The sequence below is a fragment of the Bos indicus genome, chromosome 21 (assembly GCF_029378745.1).
Source record: "Bos indicus isolate NIAB-ARS_2022 breed Sahiwal x Tharparkar chromosome 21, NIAB-ARS_B.indTharparkar_mat_pri_1.0, whole genome shotgun sequence".
Classification (NCBI taxonomy): Eukaryota; Metazoa; Chordata; class Mammalia; order Artiodactyla; family Bovidae; genus Bos; species Bos indicus.
Genome location: NC_091780.1, coordinates 51,027,103 through 51,049,930, shown reverse-complemented (window position 1 = coordinate 51,049,930; position 22,828 = coordinate 51,027,103).

The following is a 22,828-nucleotide window of genomic DNA, read 5'->3' as shown; positions in this document are numbered from 1 at the left end:
TAAGTTAAACAGTATTCTCTTCTACAGTATTCCACAAAGCCTGTAAGAAACTATCATATACTTTATAAATCTCCAAAAGTAGTATAAAGTATACAGTATTCAGAAGTATCCATTTCCACTGCATGCCCCAAACACACGGAAAACCTTGTCCATTAATTCACATAATATTAATACTCCATAGACCATCCTTTGCAAAATGGACTGGAGATACTTATGAAAATTATCCTTGTAAATGCTCTGTTTGTTTTGATCTGTTCAGCCTGCACTGGGAGATATTATAAGAGATTTACCTGTATAATCAGTTGATACTACATTGCATAGTAGCGTTGTCTTTTTGTGAGCCTACTGGGGAATATTCTGCTGGTCTTAATACCAAGAGCAGTTGCAATTCTCCTCAGAAACAATTAATATCAAACTGCCCTTCACATTGCTCCCAAGCTGGTTTCAAAAAAGTGAAAGTGAAGTCGCTCAGTCGTGTCCGACTCTTTGCAACCCCATGGACACCAGGCTCCTCCGTCCATAGGATTTCCTAGGCAAGATTACTGGAGTGGGTTGCCATTTCCTTCTCCAGGGAATCTTCCCGACCCAGGGATCAAACTCAGGTCTCCCACATTGTAGACAGACGCTTTACCATCTAAGCCACCAGGGAAGTCCTGTGTAGGAATCCAGCTCATGCTTAAAACTCAAATAAGAGACGTTTAGTCTACAAATCCATTTAAAATGCTGACAATCTTAGCCTTTTGTCTGTGCCCTGTAATCCTTTATGGGAGAAAACATATGGGTTTTGCTTGTCTGCATACAAGAGCTGTAGTGGTGTCGTGGGTTGTGTTGGTCTGTTTTAATTGGGCCTCTAATGCACAGCAGCAGACTCACTGTAGAGCTGCTCATTCTTTCCATGGTATGTTCACTGGCAGTACTGAGCTGTGTCTTGAAATTGCTGCCTAGGGAAAGTGGGTAGGTTGTGATGATCCCTGGCACATCAATACCTCAGTTCTTCTCATAGAGCAGAATCACAAAATTGTGTTTGTGTGTGTCTATGTGTGGTGTTGTGTTGTACTGAAGGTGATGTTCTGGGCTAGAAATGCCTGACCTGCATTTCTCATAGGGAGCCACCATAGACATTTTCCCCACTGGGGCCTATGTTGTGTCTGGACTGGCCCTTTTGGTTCTTATGATGGCAGAATGCACTTTAGCAAAAACTCTCAGGAAATTTTGACAAGATGCATCACTTTTGTGATATCTCCAAGTCCAGGAGGGTATACAGTATGATCAAGGGCCGCACAGTAAGATCTCAAGTAAAATGAGAGAGCAGACCTGGGGCTTTACTTTTGTTAGTGTACAAGGGTAGGATGCCTAGAGTTTCCTTTTTTATTGTTGTTCCATCACTGAGTCGTACCCCAGTCTTTGAGACCCCATGGACTATAGGACTCCAGGCTCCCCTGTCCTCCATTATCTCCCAGTGTTTGCTCAAATTCACGTCCATTGATTTGGTGATGCTATCTACCCATCTCATTCTCTGGTCATCCCCTTTTCCTTTTGCCTTCAATCTTTGCCAGCCTCAGGGTCTTTTCCAATGAGTTCACACTTTATTGGCTAGTTTAAAGTTTAAGAGAAGGAAGTCGGGTATGGAAAGGAAGACACAGGATCACTCAAGCACCCAAGGCTTTCTGGAAGAGAAACCTTCATGCCTGCTGCTGCTAAGTCGCTTCAGTCGTGTCCGACTCTGTGCTATCCCATAGACGGCAGCCCACCAGGCTCCCCCGTCCCTGGGATTCTCCAGGCAAGAACATTGGAATGGGTTGCCATTTCCTTCTCTAGTGCATGAAAGTGAAAAGTGAAAGTGAAGTCACTCAGTCGTGTCCAACTCTTCGAGACCCCCTGGACTGCAGCCTACCAGGCTTCTCCATCCATGGGATTTTCCAGGCAAGAACATTGGAGTGGGGTGCCACCACCTTCTTCGACCTTCATGCCTAGGAGCACCTAATTCCTGAACTGATTGTTTTGCTCATAGCTGTGTCATATAGCTGGCAATGTTGATTCAAGATGGATATCTTTGTAAATAGACACCTCAGCAGTCAAAAGCTTGACATCAAGCATTTATACTAGAATCAAAAAGCTTAATGTTAGGCACTTATGCTAAAGTCTGATTTATCACAGCCAATCTGTGTGACTCAATAGAGAATTTCGTAGTCCCTGTAACTGCACTGGTTTTTCGGTACTTTTCCCCCAGGCATGACAAGTAGGATCAACATGTTCTTTATTATAGTCAATTATATTTTGTTACATTTTATTTATATATTGGTATATTTTATTGGCTCATTATAGATATAACTTATATACTAGATGGACATTCTTCATAATAACTGTGTTAATTGCTCAGTCATGTCCAACTCTTTGAGACTCCATGCATAGACTAGCCCACCGGGCTTCTCTGTGCATGGGATTCTCCAGGCAAGAATACTGGAGTGGATTGCCATTCCCTTCTCCCAGGAATCTTCCCAACTCAGGGGTCAAACCCAGGTCTCCCACACTGAAGATTTTTTACCATCAGATTTTTTACCATCTGAGCCACAATAAGATATATTTATTCACAACAAGTTTTCACCTGTTGCACTAATTCAGTATTTCTAAATGTGAAAGCAATTCACACTTTATTTTAAAAATATTATATAAGTATCTCTGCAATTATATTTTAAGTTATACTGAACAACTTCTATTGCACATGGAATACTATATGTATTGGTAATCTTTCTTGTGTAACAAACCACCTAAATTTAGTGGGTTGAAAAAACCATCATTCATCAGTTCACAAAATATAGATTAGCAGTTTGGACTAAATTCAGCTGAATAGTTCTGCTGATCTTGCCTGGTTGACACGTGTGGCGGCCGCCAGCTGGTGGCTATGCTAGAGCTAAATGGTCTAAGATATCATTATTCTCATAACTGGCAGTAGGAAGGCTACTGGCCAGGATGCCATGGTGCTCTTCAAGGGACTTTTCTTACAAGCTAACTTGGACATGTTGTCATGTCTCTTCTAGTAGATTTAGAAAAAGTTTCCTTTATTGCCATATATTCTTCTATTCACATTCTGTTGTTCAGCAAGGGTCAACTATGTGCCCAACAACATGTGGAAAAGATTTTGAAATGTGTGAAATATTTTGCTTTATACAGATTCCTGTATACTATTTGGGAAAATTAATCACTGTAGAAAAACATTAATCTTCTGTTGGAAGGTATAATAAACCAGTGGGAAAAATAAAACTATCTACTTGCTATCAAATACATACTTACAGATAAATCTGGTGGCTCAGACAGTAAAGAATCTGCCTGCAATGCAGGAGACCTGGGTTTGATTCCAGGGTCAGAAAGATCCCCTGGAGAAGGCAATGGAAACCCACTCCAGTATTCTTGCCTGGAGATATCCATGGACAGAGGAGCCTGGTGGGCTACAGTCCATAGGGTCGCAAAGAGTCGGACATGACAGAGCAACTAACACTTCCACCTTCAAGCACTACAAAATCCCTTAGAGATCCCTATTTGCTATCAAAATAAGTAAGCCAATTTTTATATGTTTTGTTTTTTTTCCGAAAAACATAGTGCTATTATGTGACACAGGAAAACTTGAAAGCATTTTCCTGGAAAATTGTTTAAACTTAACTGAACAGAAAAGTGAACAGAAGATATAAAGAACATTTTAAAAATTAAGCTAGAAAAAGCATTTTTCTCAGATGGAACTTTATTTTAATAGTAGATATGTGTTTATAGTATACTGAGCAGACACAAACTTCCGACTATAATGAAAGCAAAATCTTTTTTCATCCCTATCAAGTTGATGGAATGATTTGCCTACCTAGTCTAGATAATTCTGTGGAAAGTCACAAAGAGAATAACCAGAAGAGAAAGTATAAAGAAAATAACAAAAATCTGAACTTAAACCATGGACACTTTATTGTAATTTCCTCCAAATTATTAACTTTCATGTATTAATTCCCTTTAATTACCATCTGATTAATCTTAGTAGACAATTGAATATATAACCAATAAAATGTACATAGGAACACATTCACCTAAAATGTCTGCAAAGTTTTATATTATTGAGATCATAACTCCAGGTTATTACTTTTTTTTTTTTTTTTTTTTTCACAAAAAAAGTCAGCTTTCAATAAAACCTAGCAGAGAAAATATGTTTGCCTGAGGGGGAGAATATTTTTCACCTTTATAGGCACTGAAATTGAATCTGTTTTACTCACAAGCTATTGTTCATAGCTGCTGTCGTAAATTTTAAAGGTTCAAGAATTTACTTTTCAAATGAAACAATGACCATTCTTCTACTGAGATCCCTCAATACATCCCCAAAGAAAACACAGCGCTCTACATTCTCTACCATCATTTTACGTACGTGATTTTCTTGATACGGGAAAAAGACGGAGAACCTACACACTACCAGAAATAAATACTGCTTCATTTTTCAAAGATTCAATAGAGTTTGGCTTTACAGGGAACTACAGTATAAGAGACACACCTTCAGCCCAAAAATCTACAAGGAAAATAAAATAGTGGTGCAGTGCTTTCAAGGAGTGCCTTGGACTGCAAGGAGGTCAAACCAATTAATCATAAAGGAAATCAATCCTGAATATACATTGGAAGGACTGATGCTGAAGCTGAAGCTCCAATATTACGGCCACCTGATGTGAAGAACTGACTCATAATGCCTTGAAAGACTGAAGACAGGAGGAGAAGGGAACAACAGAGGATGAGATGGTTGGATGGCCTCATCGACTTGACGGACATGAATTTGCACAAGCTCTGGGAGTTGGGTGATGGACAGGGAAGCCTGGCATGCTGCAGTCCATGGGGTTACAAAGAGTCAGATAAGACTGAGCGACTGAATAACAACAACAAAAGTGTTTGCAAATGCAAAAGATGTGGAACACAGACCTGGAGCACCATGGGGCTGCAAAGAGTTGGACAGGACTGAGTGGCTTTCACTTTCACTTTCACACTTGGTCCGGAGATGAACAAAGAATGCATTCAGGAAATGAGAAACACTAAACCAAGTTTCACAGGAAGTGAATGAACCAGAGAGACTATTTCCCTCTAAAAACATTTTGGCCAAAGTCAGAAACACCAATAACATCAAATGTTGATAAGGATGTGGAGCACAAAGAGCACTCATTCATTGTCACTGGAATACAAAATTGCACAGGCATTTTGGAAGACACTTTGTCAGTCTCTCACAAAATTAAATATGCTCTTACTGTGCAATCCAGCACTCTCCTTGGCATGTATTCATGTTAAATGAAAATTGATGTCCACGCAAAAACCTTCATATGGATGTTTATGGAATCTTTATTTATAATTGCCAAAGCTCTGAAGCAACCAATTTGTTCCGTAGGTGAATAGATAAAAAACCTACGGTACATCTACATAATGAAATGCTACTCAGTGCTGAAAAGAAATGAACTCTCGAGCCACGAAAAAACATGGACACTGCAAACCATATTACTAAGTGAAAAAACGCCAAATCTAAAAAGCCCACATGTTATGAATCCAATGCTATGACATGCTGCTGCTGCTGCTGCTGCTGCTAAGTCGCTTCATTCGTGTCCGACTCTGTGCAACCCCATAGACAGCAGCCCACCAGGCTCCCCCGTCCCTGGGATTCTCCAGGCAAGAACACTGGAGTGGGTTGATACGACATACTAGAAAATGCACAACTCTGGTGATAGTAAGAAGTTCAGAGGTTGCAAGGGCTTGAGGGAAGGAAGGAATAAATAGGTGGAGCATAGAGGATGTTTAGGGGGGTTAAACTATTCTGTATGCTACAGTAATGGTGGGTCATTTTTTTGTCAAAACCCAGAGAAGGTTCAATGCCAGTCTGATACATAGAAACACTGACAATGATGTGTCACTGTAGATTCATCCGTTGTACCAGGGGCATATGGGAAATCTCCCTACCGTGAAGCTAAAACCACTCTAAACAAATAAAGTCTACTTGTATGCCATTTTAAAGACACAAAAGAAAAAAGAATACATTTTCTTTCAAAGGCAAGACAACACTTTTTAAATTTCTTAAAATTGACAACATTAGTATTTTCTAACTGTAGTTCTCACAATAAATTTGAAGTTGTATGATAAATTATCACAGGTATAATAGTTTGGGAACTATATCTCTAGAAACATACTTGAATGGCTTGTAATTGTCCTCTTCATTTGTAGTAGGAATAGCCAAATTTTGGCTTGCATAAGTTTAAAGAGAATGATTTTTTTTTTTTTACATGACTGATGGAATGTAGAAATTAAAAAATCTACAAAGAGTCTGGAGAATAAAAATCTACAATAATCATACCTTGACTATTATTCTAAACCACTAAGCAGAGTTTTTAGGATAGGTGGATAGCTTTCATTTCCTAATTACCCAAGTAATATAAAGCAAAATTCTACACAAGTGAGATAAAGGCCTAATTTGGATTAGCCCAGAAAACATTGAAATCTGGTTGTCATTGTCTCCCAGAATTCTTGTCTATTTTTCTCTTTGCTTCCATCTCTGCTCTGATACTGATTATTTTCTGCTTTCTGCCTAACATTCTACTTTTGAACAACTACTCAAAGATAGAAACCAGTAATGCAAGAGGGACTGTACGAGCTGCTTTCAACTTTCAGATGGATAGTTTCCCTAAAAGTTCCCACAATTGCTTCCCCCGAAGAACCAGCTTTCATTGTTTTATGAAAGGTCTTCATTCTGCTATGCTTTGCACACATGGACTAATGCTTGCAACACATTATTCTTTCATGCTGTACCTGGATGCCTACTGTAAAGCCTCTGAATGATTGACAGGTGCCGGCTATACAAGTGTCTATGTTGTAAACCCTAAAGCACATTTAGAAAGCAGTAAAAAAAACACTGCTAAAAATGTTTTGCCTCTTTTAAGACTGATCAAGCATTTAACTGATAAATCCTCCCTTGACATGAAAGAACAACAACTGTAAATCTACTATATATAATTTTGTTGTGAAGCAATAGTGCTATTTATTTTTTGATAACACATTTTATTTCCTTGCAAAATAGGAGAAAACTCTAAATCAAAATGCTTATGTTATAGAAGCAATGCCACTCAGCTGACTAATATCCTGCCATTTACTAAGGGTAAAATGTTGAAGAGCGATGCATCCAACTTCTTAAACATCTGAACAATAACTAAACTGAAGAATGTGAGATGACAAAGTGTATTTCTCATAATTTCTGTATATTCAGTTTCATAAAGAAGCACACATATATTCTCTGACAATTGTATCTTTTAGTAATAGAAAGTATAAAACTATTTTTGAAGAGGAGTAGCAAAGAATTTATGTTTATCTTTATATTATCACATGAATAAATACCTACTAAATTCCTAGCAATACATAGACTGTGAGAAATTTGAACTTCAGACATTGGTAGTTAGAAAAACTGACAATGTACTCTTTTTAACGCTGCATGCATGCTAAGTCATTTCAGTGTGTCTAACTCTTGGCAATCCCATGGATTGTAGCCCACCAGGTCTCTCTGTCCATGGGATTCTCTAGGAAGAATACTGGAGAGCTTTGCTACGCACTCCTCCAGGGATCTTCCTGACCCAGGGATTGAACCTGTGCCTATTAGGTCTCCTGCACTGGCAGGCAAATGCTTTAGCATTAGCTCCACCACTAGTTCCTCCTCAAGCTGAAGGTCATAGAGAAAGAAATGTATTTAGTGTAGTTAACTTATTCTGCAACAAAAATATGTGGATAGAACTTGGAAATTTTGAATGTATAAATAAATTTTAATTATTATTTATGCAAAGTGTCCTTCTAATGACATAGCATAATTTTTATGCTACAAATCAAAATGTCTACAAGTCAGATCTTTATAATGTTTCTACTGTGCTATAATTCTTCAATGCATAATTTCTGAGAAAATAAGGGCTTTGGAATAGTATTGAAATAACATTTCTTGTGATTTCAGGTTGCAGTAATGTGTAATAGGGTAAATAAACATATGGTGTGAGTTTGAATGCTGTGGTATATTATTTATTTTGTTGATTTTTTTCTAAAGAATATGAGAAGCTTGGTATAGACATATATGCACATTAAGCATATATATATTCAACATAGACACTCACATCAGAAAACATTAGACAATGAGATCAGAAAAGAATCAAGTCCCAAAAGAGAGAGGAGAAAATAATGTATGCGTATGTGTGTATGTATGTATAAAGGTACTGTCATAAATAAAATGTTCCATTCTATCACGAAATTTTTTTTCTAGATGAATATACTAACAATAATATCGCAGATTTCTTATTTAAAGAATACCAACCTATGTACTGGGCAAGTCTTTCAGCAAGATATTTATAAAATTATATTCCATATTATCCGTATAGATGTTTTTAAGTTACCTTCCAGAAAACCAAAGGTATAACGTTGAATCACAGCCCTAAGGAACTTTTGGAAGACTAAAGAAACTGAAATAAGATTGAAGGTTGCTGGTAATCTGACTTGCCACAGATGAAGAATTTAAGGAAACTAAAGCAATGATTCTCAAGGTGTTGTCTCCAGATCAGAAGAGTTAGCATCATAGAAGATCTTGTTAGTGTGTGTGGCTACTAAGGTCCTATTTCAATTCTACTGAATCAGAAAATCCCAGGGCAGGGCAGGAAACCTTTATTTGATCAAAGCTCTTCCAATTATTCTGAATCACTTTAAAGGTTGAGAACTACTAATCCCAGTGTGACATTTCTTAGAATGTGTTTCATGGATCATTAGCCCCAGAAAGTATCAAATAGTATCCCAGGGAAGAAAAAAAAATTCTAGTGAAAACATAAAACTTTGGGTGAAGTAACCTTCACCCAAAAATAGGTTTCTTTACCATAAGCTTTAATGTGATCAGGGTTGCATTAATGTGATCAGGGTTTAATGTGATACTTTTGCCTTAATACCCCAAAGTTGGTTCTCCAATCAACAGCATTAGTATAATGGGGACAGATAGAAATGTACATATCAAAACCTATCCTAAAACTACTGAATTTGAATCTGCAATTTTATGTACAGTCCCAAAGAAAGGCAATGCCAAAGAATGCTCAAACTACCGCACAATTGCACTCATCTCACACGCTAGTAAAGTAATGCTCAAAATTCTCCAAGCCAGGCTTCAGCAATATGTGAACCGTGAACTTCCTGATGTTCAAGCTGGTTTTAGAAAAGGCAGAGGAACCAGAGATCAAATTGCCAACATCCGCTGGATCATGGAAAAAGCAAGAGAGTTCCAAAAAACATCTATTTCTGCTTTATTGACTATGCCAAAGCCTTTGACTGTGTGGATCATAATAAACTGTGGAAAATTCTGAAAGAGATGGGAATACCAGACCACGTGACCTGCCTCCTGAGAAATTTGTATGCAGGTCAGGAAGCAACAGTTAGAACTGGACATGGAACAACAGACTGCTTCCAAATAGGAAAAGGAGTACATCAAGTCTGTATATTGTCACCCTGTTTATTTAACTTATATGCAGAGTACATCATGAGAAACGCTGGACTGGAAGAAGCACAAGCTGGAATCAAGATCGCTGGGAGAAATATCAGTAACCTCAGATATGCAGATGACACCACCCTTATGGCAGAAAGTGAAGAGGAACTAAAAAGCCTCTTGATGAAAGTGAAAGTGGAGAGTGAAAAAGTTGGCTTAAAGCTAAACATTCAGAAAACGAAGATCATGGCAACCGGTCCCATCACTTCATGGGAAATAGATGGGGAAACAGTGGAAACAGTGTCAGACTTTATTTTTCTGGGCTCCAAAACCACTGCAGATGGTGACTGCAGCCATGAAATTAAAAGACACTTACTCCTTGGAAGCATATTCAAAAGCAGAGACATTATTTTGCCAACAAAGTTTCATCTAGTCAAGGCTGTGGTTTTTCCTGTGGTCATGTATGGATGTGAGAGTTGGACTGTGAAGGAGGCTGAGTGCCAAAGAATTGATGCTTTTGAACTGTGGTGTTGGGGAAGATTCTTGAGAGTCCCTTGGACTGCAAGGAGATCCAACCAGTCCATTCTGAAGGAGATCAGCCCTGGGATTTCTTTGGAAGGAATGATGCTAAAGCTGAAACTCCAGTACTTTGGCCACCTCATGGGAAGAGTTGACTCATTGGAAAAGACTCTGATGCTGGGAGGGATTGGGGGCAGGAGGAGAAGGGGACGACAGAGGATGAGATGGCTGAATGGCATCACTGATCGATGGACATGAGTCTGAGTGAACTCTGGGAGTTGGTGATGGACAGGGAGGCCTGGTGTGCTGCGAATCATGGGGTCGCAAAGAGTCCGACACGACTGAGCGAATGATCTGATCTGATCTGAAGTCTGCAGAGCATTGTGCTGAAATGTGAATTAAGGGATATTGCAGAGTACAGATATGTGCAATCTGCTAAAAATGCATTAGAGACAATAGTGAGAAAATCTGAGCCAGAGATGCATGTCCATCATGTGGTTAGAAATCATTTGTGTCTGGGATGATCTGGGTTACAAAAGGCAGAAGAAAAGCATCTCCTTTTATGGAATTCTTTTTCACTGTAATTGAGTGAAGAGCTGGGATTAGAGGAAGAGGATATCTTAAACATAACTAGAACACCTGTTTTCAAAGATTTTTATTTTGTCTTTAGGCACTGTCAATCAATCAGGAAGTAATCATCTTAGTCTATGAACATAGGAAAAGGAGATATGGACAAAAATAGCTGATTTAATAGGGAATATTTAAATTCTCTTTTTATTAAACCTATTGACTTTAAATTTCAAAATCTTATAGCAGTTCACATTGAAAGAATGGTTCCAGGGAAGAATATCAATTGCTTTGGAATTAATGCAAAATGAAAACAGCCTTTCAACAATAATGTGCTCACATTCAGTGGTTTCTTCCTTAAAGCCACAGAATATTTTCCTCAGATTTTCAAGAGGGCATCAGTTGGAAGGTCTAAAATTACCAGCATTATGAATAGCTAAGATATTAAAGCAAACATTACAAAATCAGAGATAAGATATAACTGTCTTATGTTTTATGCTACATATATACTCTAGCAATATACATAATTTGTGATAACATTAGAAGCAAAAATGTAAAAGAAAATAATTCATTTAATTTTTATAAAATGTCTTTATGAAATTAAAGGTAATTGTATTTTGGAAGTTTTGCCTACTTGGATAAAAATACCAGCTATTATAGTAAAAGTGACTCACAACTGTGAACCCAATAAGATGAAATTTTATTGAGCTATTAATTTAAAAATATAATAATTTTCTGAAAAACAGAAATATCTAGAAAGTAATAATTCTTCATACTATTATTAGAATATAATGATGATGCTATCTCACATAGCAGTGATGCAGATATACCAAAATATTTTCAAGTAGAATTATATTATAATAAAAACGTATAATCTGTTAATGGAAAATAGTATTTTTCTTTTTACTGGAGTGTGAAAATTAAAGCGCTTAATTTTCACATATTAACTGTGTGTTTAATTAAAGCTAGATAGCTAGTGAGACAAAGAAATAACTAGTACTAGAGTTTATAATACATAGATCCAGATAATAAAACAGAAATCTTGTTTCAGAATGCAGTGGAAATTCTAATCATGGTTAAATTCATCATACACAGAAGAACCATTTAAAAGTTACCCTTTTATCATGATAAGACAACGTTTATTAAACACTTACCTTATAAAAGACTTACTGAAGGAAAAGACTGTGATTTGGGAACCTGGTGCCTGTTAAGAAAAAACAGATGCTTTCATGCATTCATGCCCTCTGCTCTCCCCTTTTGGCTTGAAATCTTTCTTATATTTCCAAAGAAAAAAGTTTCTTTCAGGCCCAATTCTAAAAATACCACTTATGTGAAATCCCTGCTGCGTGAAGCAAAAAAAAAAAAAAAATCATTAACTGTGGAAGAGGTGTTTTTTCCTGCTGACTGCAAATGCAGCTTCCTATGTTGCTTTCTTAATGACCTTGGAAACTTCAGGAATCATAAAACCATAAATACATATATACATTTTTTTTTTGTTTTGGCTCCATGTGTAAACTTTGGCAAGAATAGCTTCTTTTTATCTTTAGATCCCCAGGACCTACCAAACTCCTCCTCAAGAAAACAGTCATATTTCTTAAATGTATGACTAGCCAGATCTGTAAATATCAGAGAATCAAAGCAGGAGGACCCCTCTGCTTTATACAATCCAGACATTTTAGAAAGGTAAAGAACTAGAGTTGGGATTCATTAGTCTAGATACAATCAATTATTTATTTAGTAGAATTATTGAACTTGAGGTCATTCAGTAATGCAGTTTTCTGTTTGGGATTTGTGGACTCAATTTAGCTACTATAGTATTGGAAGTATCCACATTAGCTTTAATATTTCAAAAGGCCTAAACATTTGCACAGAGTAAGCAAAATTCTAATATTCTTTGTTTTAGCTGAATTTATACGAATTATGGTGAGTTTGTGGAGGCTAGTATATCGCTCCTCATGCTATGTAAGTATAGCATTCAACTCTGTGATCCCACAGAATGTAACCCACTGTGCTCCTCTGTCCATGGGATTCTCCAGGCAAGAATACTGGAGTGGGTTGCCATTGCCTCCTCCAGGGGTCTTCCCCACCCAGGGATTGAACCAGTGTCTCTTGTGTCTCCTGCATTGGAAAGTGGATTCTTTATGAGACTTTGAATCATTTAATATATGTAATTTAAATGTGCATATATGCGTGTATGTATAGGATTTATATAGAGAAAAATTAAAAGATAAATTTAAAAATTGGAAATTATTTATCTTGTGTTAAATGATGTGCCTAAGTTAAATATTTAGTGGTTAAAAGGTGAAGACAAACACCTGACATTATTTCATAATCCAGTATTCATTTTCTGGAATAATAGGGATTTTTTTTTACTTCAAGGTAGCAACTACATCAAGGGAGAAATTGTAATAGCATTGCCTTTCAAATTTAATAAAGTAACAAAGGTAAAAAGTTTTAATTTATATTCTCTAAATAGTAACTAGGTTGTAGAAATATATAAGGCAATTATCTTTAATTGCCTTGGAGAAAAAGTAGGATGCTAGAATAGGTTACAGGCCCAAGGCAAACATTCATTCCTATTTAAACAACTGTTATTATTAGTTTTTATTTAGGGATAATTTTAGACTTATAGAAAAACTGTGAATACAGAAGTTTTCATGTACGACACACCCAGTTTCCCCTATTATTAACAACTTATATCAGTGTGGTACATTTGCTATGCTTAACTAATTTTAATAGACTATTACTTAAAATTCCATGATTTGGATTTCCTTCGTTTTTATATAATGTCCTTTCTCTATTCTAGGATCCCATCCAGTTACCATAGTATATTTATCATATGTTTTTAAGCTTCTCTTGGCTCCAATAATTTCTCAGACTTATTGCTAATAATTTTTACAGTTTTGAGAAGTACTGGTCAAGAATTTTGTAGAATTTACCTCAATTAGGGTTTTATTATGATTTTGTTGTTTTTATCATGATTCAGCTGGTCTGATGTGTTTTGGAGAGGACTACAGAGGTAAAACGCTGTTTTCATCACATCATATCAAAGGTGTGACAGCGTATGTGACTTACTGTAAAGGTTAACCTTTATCACCCGGCCAAGATGGTGTTTATCAGGTTTGTTCACTTGTAAGATATTTCCCCCTTTCCATACTGTACTATTTAAAATGAAGTTATCACAAATGACTCACACTTAAGAAATGAGGTATGCTTGTCCTCTTTGAGGGAGGAGTATGTCTATAACCATTTATATGTATATTAAGATAAAGAAGAATTCATATTCTTTCCAATAATCCCCCTTGGATCCTTCTGGCCTCCTCCCCTCACTCAGAATGTGATCTTATTTGGAAATAGGGTTGTTGCAGATGTAGTTAAGATGCTGTCCTACTGAAGCACAGTAGATCCCCTAATCTGCTATGACTGGGACGCTGATAAAGAGGGGAAATTTAGACACAGATAAGCACATAAGAACAACACAGTTGCTTCAAAAACCTCAGGAATTCCTAGTAAACCTGAAACTGGTCCACATACATACGAGGCAATGACAGACCAAGAAAAAGAAGGAAATCTAGCCATATTGATAAGTGGCAAGTTTAAAAAGCAAGGGAACTTAATTTGCAAGGTTTGTCTTGGGTGGCAATAAGTTGAGTAGATCTCCATACTCATCTGCCAGAATCTTAAGGGTTTACATAGAAGGGATCACTTGGGTTCACTCACATATACCTCAAGATGGTCTCAATAACATATCACTCTCTCAGGGCTTCATCCTTGAAAATGACTCCCACTGTGGGACCAGTAGAGAGAATGTAAATTCCAACATATATGAGGGATGAAGAACCTCCGATGGGTTTGGTCCAGATCCTGGGTCTGTGGGTGGTTGTATCTTCTAGATGACTTCCTCTAACACACACTATGTTAAGATTAAACATCTGCCTGCTACAAGCCAAGAAATTGACAGAATCTTGAGAGAAACCTGGAGCAGGACCTTCCCTACTGACTTTGGAGGGAGCCTGGCCCTAAGTACGCCTTGATTTCAGATATCTGGTCTTTAGAAGGGGGAGATAATACGTTTCTGAGGTTAAGCTACCCAGTTTGTGGTACATGTTAGGGTAGTCCCTAGAAACTAATATGAGCAGTACCATAATTATTAACCTGTACCCCATTAGAGTACAGGGTTACTGTGCAGTTTTACTTGCACTGAGTCATTTCATAATGTTAAGGGACTTGCATTGAGTCCCTTTATATGTTAAACTCCTTCCCAATGTCATTAGGTCAGCAGCCTATTCCTCACCTCCCTTCACTGAGGCTCTTTCCTATGAGTGGTTGACATACTAAGTTGTTTCATTACACTCTGCATTCTATCCTTGCATCATTCAGTTTTCCAAATGATTGTTTTATCTGCATAAAGTGAAGTTCTCATTTTGTGCTATAAAAGTCTAAGAAAAGTGTTAATCACTCAGTCGTGCCCAACTCTTTGTGACCCCATGGACTACAGCCCATCAGGTCTTCTCTGTTCATGGGATTTTCCAGGCTAGGATACTGGAGTGGGTTGCATTTCTTTCTCCAGGGGATGTTTCCTGACCCAGGGATTGAACCCTGGTCTCCTGCACTGCAGACAGATTCTTTACCCACTGAGCACTGAGGGAAGCCCATAAAGAATCTCAAAGGGTTTGATAAATGCAGTATCATACAGAATATTTTTACCATCTGAAATATTCACCTATGGTTCACCTATTCAAACCACCCTACCTCTCCATAAGCAAACTCCTAGCAAATATGAATCCGTGTATTATCTCTATTTTTGCCTATTTGGAATGTCTTTTAATTGGAATTATAGATTAAACCTGTTCATACTGGCTTCTTTTGCTAAGGAATGTGCATTTAAGATTCATCCATGTCTTTTTGTAGAATGATAACTCATTTTTTATCACCAAATAATATTGCATTGTATTAATATATGACAGTTTGGTAGTCCAGTCACTTACTGAAAGTGAAAGTGAAGTCGCTCAGTCGTATCCGACTCTTTGTAACCCCGTGGACTGTAACCTACCAGGCTCCACTGTCCATGGGATTCTCCAGGCAAGAATACTGGAGTGGGTTGCCATTTCCTTCTCCAGGGGATCTTCCCGACACAGGGATTGAGCCCGGGTCTCCCACCTTGCAGGCAGACACTTTAACCTCTGAGCCACCAGGGAAGTCACTCACTGAAGGACATCTTAATTGCTTCCAGTTTGGGACAGTTTTGAATATGTCTGATATAAACATTTATGTGGAGGTCTTGTGCAGAAATAAGTTTTCAAATAATTTGAGTAAATACCTAGGAGTGAAAGAGATAAATCATGACTCTATTTAACTTTGTACAAAAGTACCAGACTATCTTTCAAAGTGGCTGTACTATTTTGTATTCCCATTAGCAGTGAAAGAGCATTATTGTTCCTCTAATTATTGCCAGCAATTGGTACTGCTCGTGCTTGGAATTGTAGCTATTCTAACATTGATATCTTACTGTTGTTTAAATTTGAATTCTTTCACGGCAAATGATGTTGGGCATCCTTTTACATGTTTTTCTATATATGTTTTTAAATTGAGGTAACTGTTTAGATTTGGGGATAATTTTTTGTTGTTGTTAATTTTCTAATTGTTGGGTTTTTACAGTTCTTTGTATTTTTGAACATAAGTCCTGTATCATATTTTTTTTTCCATTCTGTAGCTTGTCTTTTGATTACCTTAGTAATGGCTCTTATAGAATAGAATTTCTTAATTTTAATAAAGTTTAACTTATCAGTTTTTGCTCAAAGATAGTATACTTAATATTTAAAATACATGAAGAATGAATATATTAATAATGGTAAAAATAATACAAACAATCCTGTTAAAATTAGGCAGAGGATCTGAATAATTTTTCCAAAGAAGACATGTAAATGGCAACAGGTACGTGAAAAGATGCTGAGTATCACTAACCCTTAGGGAACTGCAAATAAAAAACACAATGAGATGTCACCTGACATCTGTTAGAATGTATACAATCAAAGAGATAGGAGACAAGTGTTGGAAACTGTATGAATTTTTCAAAAAATTAAAAATTGAACTATCACATGATCTAGCAATTCCACTTCTGGGTATATATTCAACAGAATTGAAATCAAGATCTCAAAGAGATAGCTGCACCCTCATGTTCATTACAGCATTATTAAATAGCCAATTCAGTCAGTTCAGCCACTCAGTCATGTCCGACACTTTGGGACCCCATGAATTGCAGCATGCCAGGCCTCCCTGTCCATCACCAACTCCTAGAGTTCACTCAAACTCACATCCATCAAGTCGGTGATGCCATCCAGCCATCTCATCCTCTGTCATCCCCTTCTCCTCCTGCCTCCAATCCTTCCCAACATCAGAATCTTTTCCAATGAGTCAACTCTTCGCATGAGGTGGCCAAAATATTAGAGTTTGAGCTTTAGCATCATTCCTTCCAAAGAAATCCCAGGGTTGATCTCCTTCAGAATGGACTGGTTGGATCTCCTTGCAGTCCAAGGGACTCTCAAGAGTCTTCTCCAACACCGCAGTTCAAAAGCATCAATTCTTCGGCGCTCAGCCTTCTTCATAGTCCAACTCTCACATCCATACATGACCACTGGAAAAACCATAACCTTGACTAGACGGACTTTTGTTGGCAAAGTAATGTCTGTGCTTTTGAATATGCTATCTAGGTTGGTCATAACTTTCCTTCCAAGGAGTAAACGTCTTTTAATTTCATGGCTTCAGTCATCATCTGTAGTGATTTTGGAGCCCAGAAAAATAAAGTCTGACACTGTTTCCACAGTTTCCCCATCTATTTGCCATGAAGTGATGGGACCAGATATCATGGTCTTCGTTTTCTGAATGTTGAGCTTTAAGCCAACTTTTTCACTCTCCACTTTCACTTTCATCAAGAGGCTTTTTAGTTCCTCTTCACATTCTGCCATAAGGGTGGTGTCATCTGCATATCTGAGGTTATTGATATTTCTCCCAGCAATCTTGATTCCAGTGTGTGATTCTTCCAGCCCAGTGTTTCTCATGATGTACTCTGCATATAAGTTAAATAAGCAGGGTGACAATATACAGCCTTGACTGACTCCTTTTCCTATTTAACCTATCTGTTGCTCCATGTCCAGTTATAACTGTTGCTTCCTGACCTACATATAGGTTTCTCAAGAGGCAGGTCAGGTGGTCTGGTATTCCCATCTCTTTCAGAATTTTCCACAGTTTCTTGTGATCCACACAGTCAAAGGCTTTGACATAGTCAATAAAGCAGAAATAGATGGTTTTCTGGAACTCTCTTGCTTTTTCAATGATCTAGCAGATGTTGGCAATTTCATCTCTGGTTCCTCTGCCTTTTTGAAAACCAGCTTGAACATCTGGAAGTTCACAGTTCACATATTGCTGAAGCCTGGCTGGGAGAATTTTGAGCATTACTTTACTAGCGTGTGAGAGGAGTGCAATTGTGCACTAGTTTGAGCATTCTTTGGCATTGCCTTTCTTTGGGATTGGAATGAAAACTGACTTTTTCCAGTCCTGTGGCCACTGCTGAGTTTTCCAAATTTGCTGGCATATTAAGTAAAGTGCTTTCACAGCATCGTCTTTCATGATTTGAAATAGCTCCACTGGAATTCCATCACCTCCACTAGCTTTGTTCGTAGTGATGCTTTCTAAGGCCCATTTGACTTCACATTGCAGGATGTCTGGCTCTAGGTGAGTGATCACACCATCGTGATTATCTTGGTCATGAAGCTCTTTTTTGTACAGTTCTTCTGTGTATTCTTGCCACCTCTTCTTAATATCTTCCGCTTCTGTTAGGTCCATACCATTTCTGTCCTTTATCGAGCCCATCTTTGCATGAAATGTTCCCTTAGTATCTCTAATTTTCTTGAAGAGATCTTTAGTCTTTCCCATTCTGTTGTTTTCCTCTATTTCTTTACATTGATTGCTGAGGAAGGCTTTCTTATCTCTCCTTGCTATTCTTTGGAACTCTGCATTCAGATGCTTATATCTTTCCTTTTCTCCTTTGCTTTTCACTTCTCTTCTTTTCACAGCTATTTGTAAGGCCTCCCCAGACAGCCATTTTGCTTTTTTGCATTTCTTTTCCACAGGGATGGTCCTGATCCCTGTCTCCCATACAATGTCATGAACCTCCGTCCATAGTTCATCAGGCCAATTATAGATACCCAAATGTCTGTGCGTAGATGAATGGATAAAGAAAAGGTGGTATACACATACAATGGAATTATATTTGTGTGTGTGTCTTCAGTCATGTCCAACTCTTTGTTACCTCATGGTCTGCAGCCTGCCAGGCTCCTCTGTATGTAGAACTTTCCGGGGAGGAATACTGGAGTGGGTTGGCATATCCTTCTCCAGGGGATCTTCTTGGTCCAGGGATCAAACCTACACCTCCTGCATTGGCAGCCAGATTCTTTACCCACTGTGCCACCTGGGAAAGAAATTCTATTTTATGACATCATGAATGGACTTGAAGGATACTAAGTGAAGTGAAAGAAGTCAGCCAAAGAAGAATACACAATTCCACTTAAATGAGGTGCATAAAATAGTCAAAATTATAGAAACATAAAATAGAATAATGGTTGCCAAGGTCTGGGGTGGGGAACCGTGGTTTGCTTTTCAATGAGTAAAAAGTTACCATATATCAAGATGAATAATTTCTAGTGATCATCTGTGCAACATAGTATCATAGTTAACAATAAGGTATTGTACACTTAATTTGTTAGAGGAAGCAAAATATGTGTACTTGAAAGGCAGAAAAGAAGTATAAGGCAATTGCAAAAATTGCAAAAAAGCACCCACAAAGGCTGCGAAACATGAAAGTATTTGAGAAATATTGAAAATCCTAGTCATATAGTTGTAGAAAGTGATGGTTTAGGAGGCTGCAAAGATAGATTGAGGGTATGTTTTGAAAGAGCTTCTATGCTGTGATCAGAAATTGGGGCCCTTTTTTCATCAATTTCTAAAGGACTAATTAATATGTTAGGTTATATTGGCACCATATTTGTGTTATGAGTGTAAGTTTTAAGCTTCATTTGTAAATATTAGAAAGATTAATTAGATTAGAAAGAAGTCTGGACTTTGCAACTTCAAAGTCCTATCTCAGATTAGTGATGGTTTATCAAATTACAGATCATACATCTTCAATAAGAGGGATAACTTTGGGATATTTGCCTCATAAGCAATCTATGTACCACATTTTGTTTCTACTTCTCTGTCTTGCTAATGAAAAGATGACTACTTTAAACAACAAAGGCTGAAAATTATTTAAGAGATTTTTATGACGTGCTGTAACAAGTAAACTAAAATATAAATATACATGGAAATAAAGACTCTGATTGCATTAGACTACATTAAAATATTTTGGGGTGATGAATGCAGCCAACAACTAGATTAGAATTGGCTCCTGTCCATGAATAGAGTTGAGAGCCACTTGGATCCTTCCAGCAAGGACTCTAGTTCTTAATTAGCATAGACAATATTTTGGCTGTGTACATAGAGCTTGAATTTGGATAATATTTTGATAAATAATCAGAAACATTGCATTCAGCATTATTGTGCTGTTTTTAAAAAGCCTAATAAAACATCTGTCTTAATGAAGAATTATTATTCACAAGTGATCCCAAATAAGTCACATAGTAATTGTCACCTTAATATTGGTAAAAATGGTATATAGACAAAATAACATATACTTAAGTGAAAAAAATTGTAATAAATATAACCTTATGCCTGTGTTATTTATACCCCTGGTTTAAAACATGACCTATATTTATTCTTCCTTTCTCTATTCTATTCTATTTTATGGTTATAAAATTTTTGATATATTCTAATTGGTGGAGATATGAAATAATTAAATAAACAATGAAATGTAAAGCATGTCATTTGGTGATAAATGGCATGAAAAAAGAAAACAAAAAATGAGTATCGGCTGTTAAGGTATATTTCTATGAGGTGGAAAGGAAGAGGTGAGATGAACTAAGTCTTTACTGCAGAAGAGACTGGAAGAACGTAGCCATCCATGTAAACATATGGTGAAGTGTTCCCGACAGAACTAGCAAATGAAAAGTTCATGATGATTTGTGTATTATCTTTGAGGAAACGCAAGGAAGCCACCAGGAGTTGTTTACCACTTTGTCCATAGCATTTCAAAAGTCCTGACCTCATTATAGGAACTCAATAAATAACTTGTTGACTCAGTCCATCATTCTAGAGCTGGGGGAGTAAGGGGAGGAGTGTAGGAGATTTAGTACAGAAGTTCCAGAGGGGACTTATAGACTAGTTTCAAAAACCTATGGCTTAGTCCGAGAGACACGGGAAGTCATTAGGGCATTTGGAAAATATAAGTAACATCAACTGACGTATGTTTTAATAGGACCTTTTGGTGTTGTGATTTTAGAGACTTAAGAAGAAAAGGTAAAAAGCCTGGAGAGAAATGCTAGCATTTTGGACGAAGATAGTTTCAGTGGATGTTGTAGAAATGGTAAGATTCTATATGTGCTTTGAATATGTAAATTGCAGGACTTATTAACAGATTTCTGTGTATTCTTGCCATCTCTTCTTAATATCTTCTGCTTCTGTTAGGTCCATACCATTTCTGTCCTTTATCAAGCCCATCTTTGCATGAAATGTTCCTTTGGTATCTCTGATTTTCTTGAAGAGATCCCTAGTCTTTCCCATTCTGTTGTTTTCCTCTATTTCTTTACATTGATCGCTGAGGAAGGCTTTCTTATCTCTTCTTACTATTCTTTGGAACTCTGCATTCAGATGTTTATATCTTTCCTTTTCTCCTTTGCTTTTTGCTTCTTTTCTTTTCACAGCTATTTGTAAGGCCTCCCCAGACAGCCATTTTGCTTTTTTGCATTTCTTTTCCATGGGGATGGTCTTGATCCGTGTCTCCTGTACAATGTCACAAACCTCATTCCATAGTTCATCAGGCACTCTATCTATCAGATCTAGGCCCTTAAATCTATTTCTCACTTCCACTGTATAATCGTAAGGGATTTGATTTAGGTCATACCTGAATGGTCTAGTAGTTTTCCCTACTTTCTTCAATTTAAGTCTGAATTTGGCAATAAGGAGTTCATGGTGTGAACAGTCCACAGTCAGCTCCTGGTCTTGTTTTTGCTGACTGTATAGAGCTTCTCCATCTTTGGCTGCAAAGAATATAATCAATCTGATTTTGGTGTTGACCATCTGGTGATGTCCATGTATAGAGTCTTCTCTTGTGTTGTTGGAAGAGGGTGTTTGTTATGACCAGTGCATTTTCTTGGCAAAACTCTATTAGTCTTTGCCCTGCTTCATTCCGTATGCCAAGGCCAAATTTGCCTGTTACTCCAGGTGTTTCTTGACTTCCTACTTTTGCATTCCAGTCCCCTATAATGAAAAGGACATCTTTTTTGGTTGTTAGTTCTAAAAGGTCTTGTAGGTCTTCATAGAACCATTCAACTTCAGCTTCTTCAGCGTTACTGGTTGGGGCATAGACTTGGATTACTTGTGGTATTGAATGGTTTGCCTTGGAAATGAACAGAGATCATTCTGTCATTTTTGAGATTGCATCCAAGTACTGCATTTCGGACTCTTTTGATGACCATGATGGCTACTCCATTTCTTCTGAGGGATTCGTGCCCACAGTAGTAGATATAATGGTCATCTGAGTTAAATTCACCCATTCCAGTCCATTTCAGTTCGCTGATTCCTAGAATGTCGACATTCACTCTTGTCGTCTCTTGTTTGACCACTTCCAATTTGCCTTGATTCATGGACCTGACATTCCAGGTTCTTATGCAATATTGCTTTTTACAGCATCGGACCTTGCTTCTATCACCAGTCACATCCACAGCTGGGTATTCTTTTTGCCTTGGCTCCATCCCTTCATTCTTTCTGGAGTTATTTCTCCACTGATCTCCAGTAGCATATTGGGCACCTACTGACCTGGGGAGTTTCTCTTTCAGTATCTTATCATTTTGCCTTTTCATACTGTTCATGGGGTTCTCAAGGCAAGAATACTGAAGTGGTTTGCCATTCCCTTCTCCAGTGGGCCACATTCTGTCAGATCTCTCCACCATGACCCACCCATCTTGGGTTGCCCCATGGGCATGGCTTAGTTTCATTGAGTTAGACAAGGCTGTGGTCCTAGTGTGATTAGATTGACTAGTTTTCTGTGAGTATGGTTTCATTGTGTTTGTCCTCTGATGCCTTCTTGCAACACCTACCATCTTACTT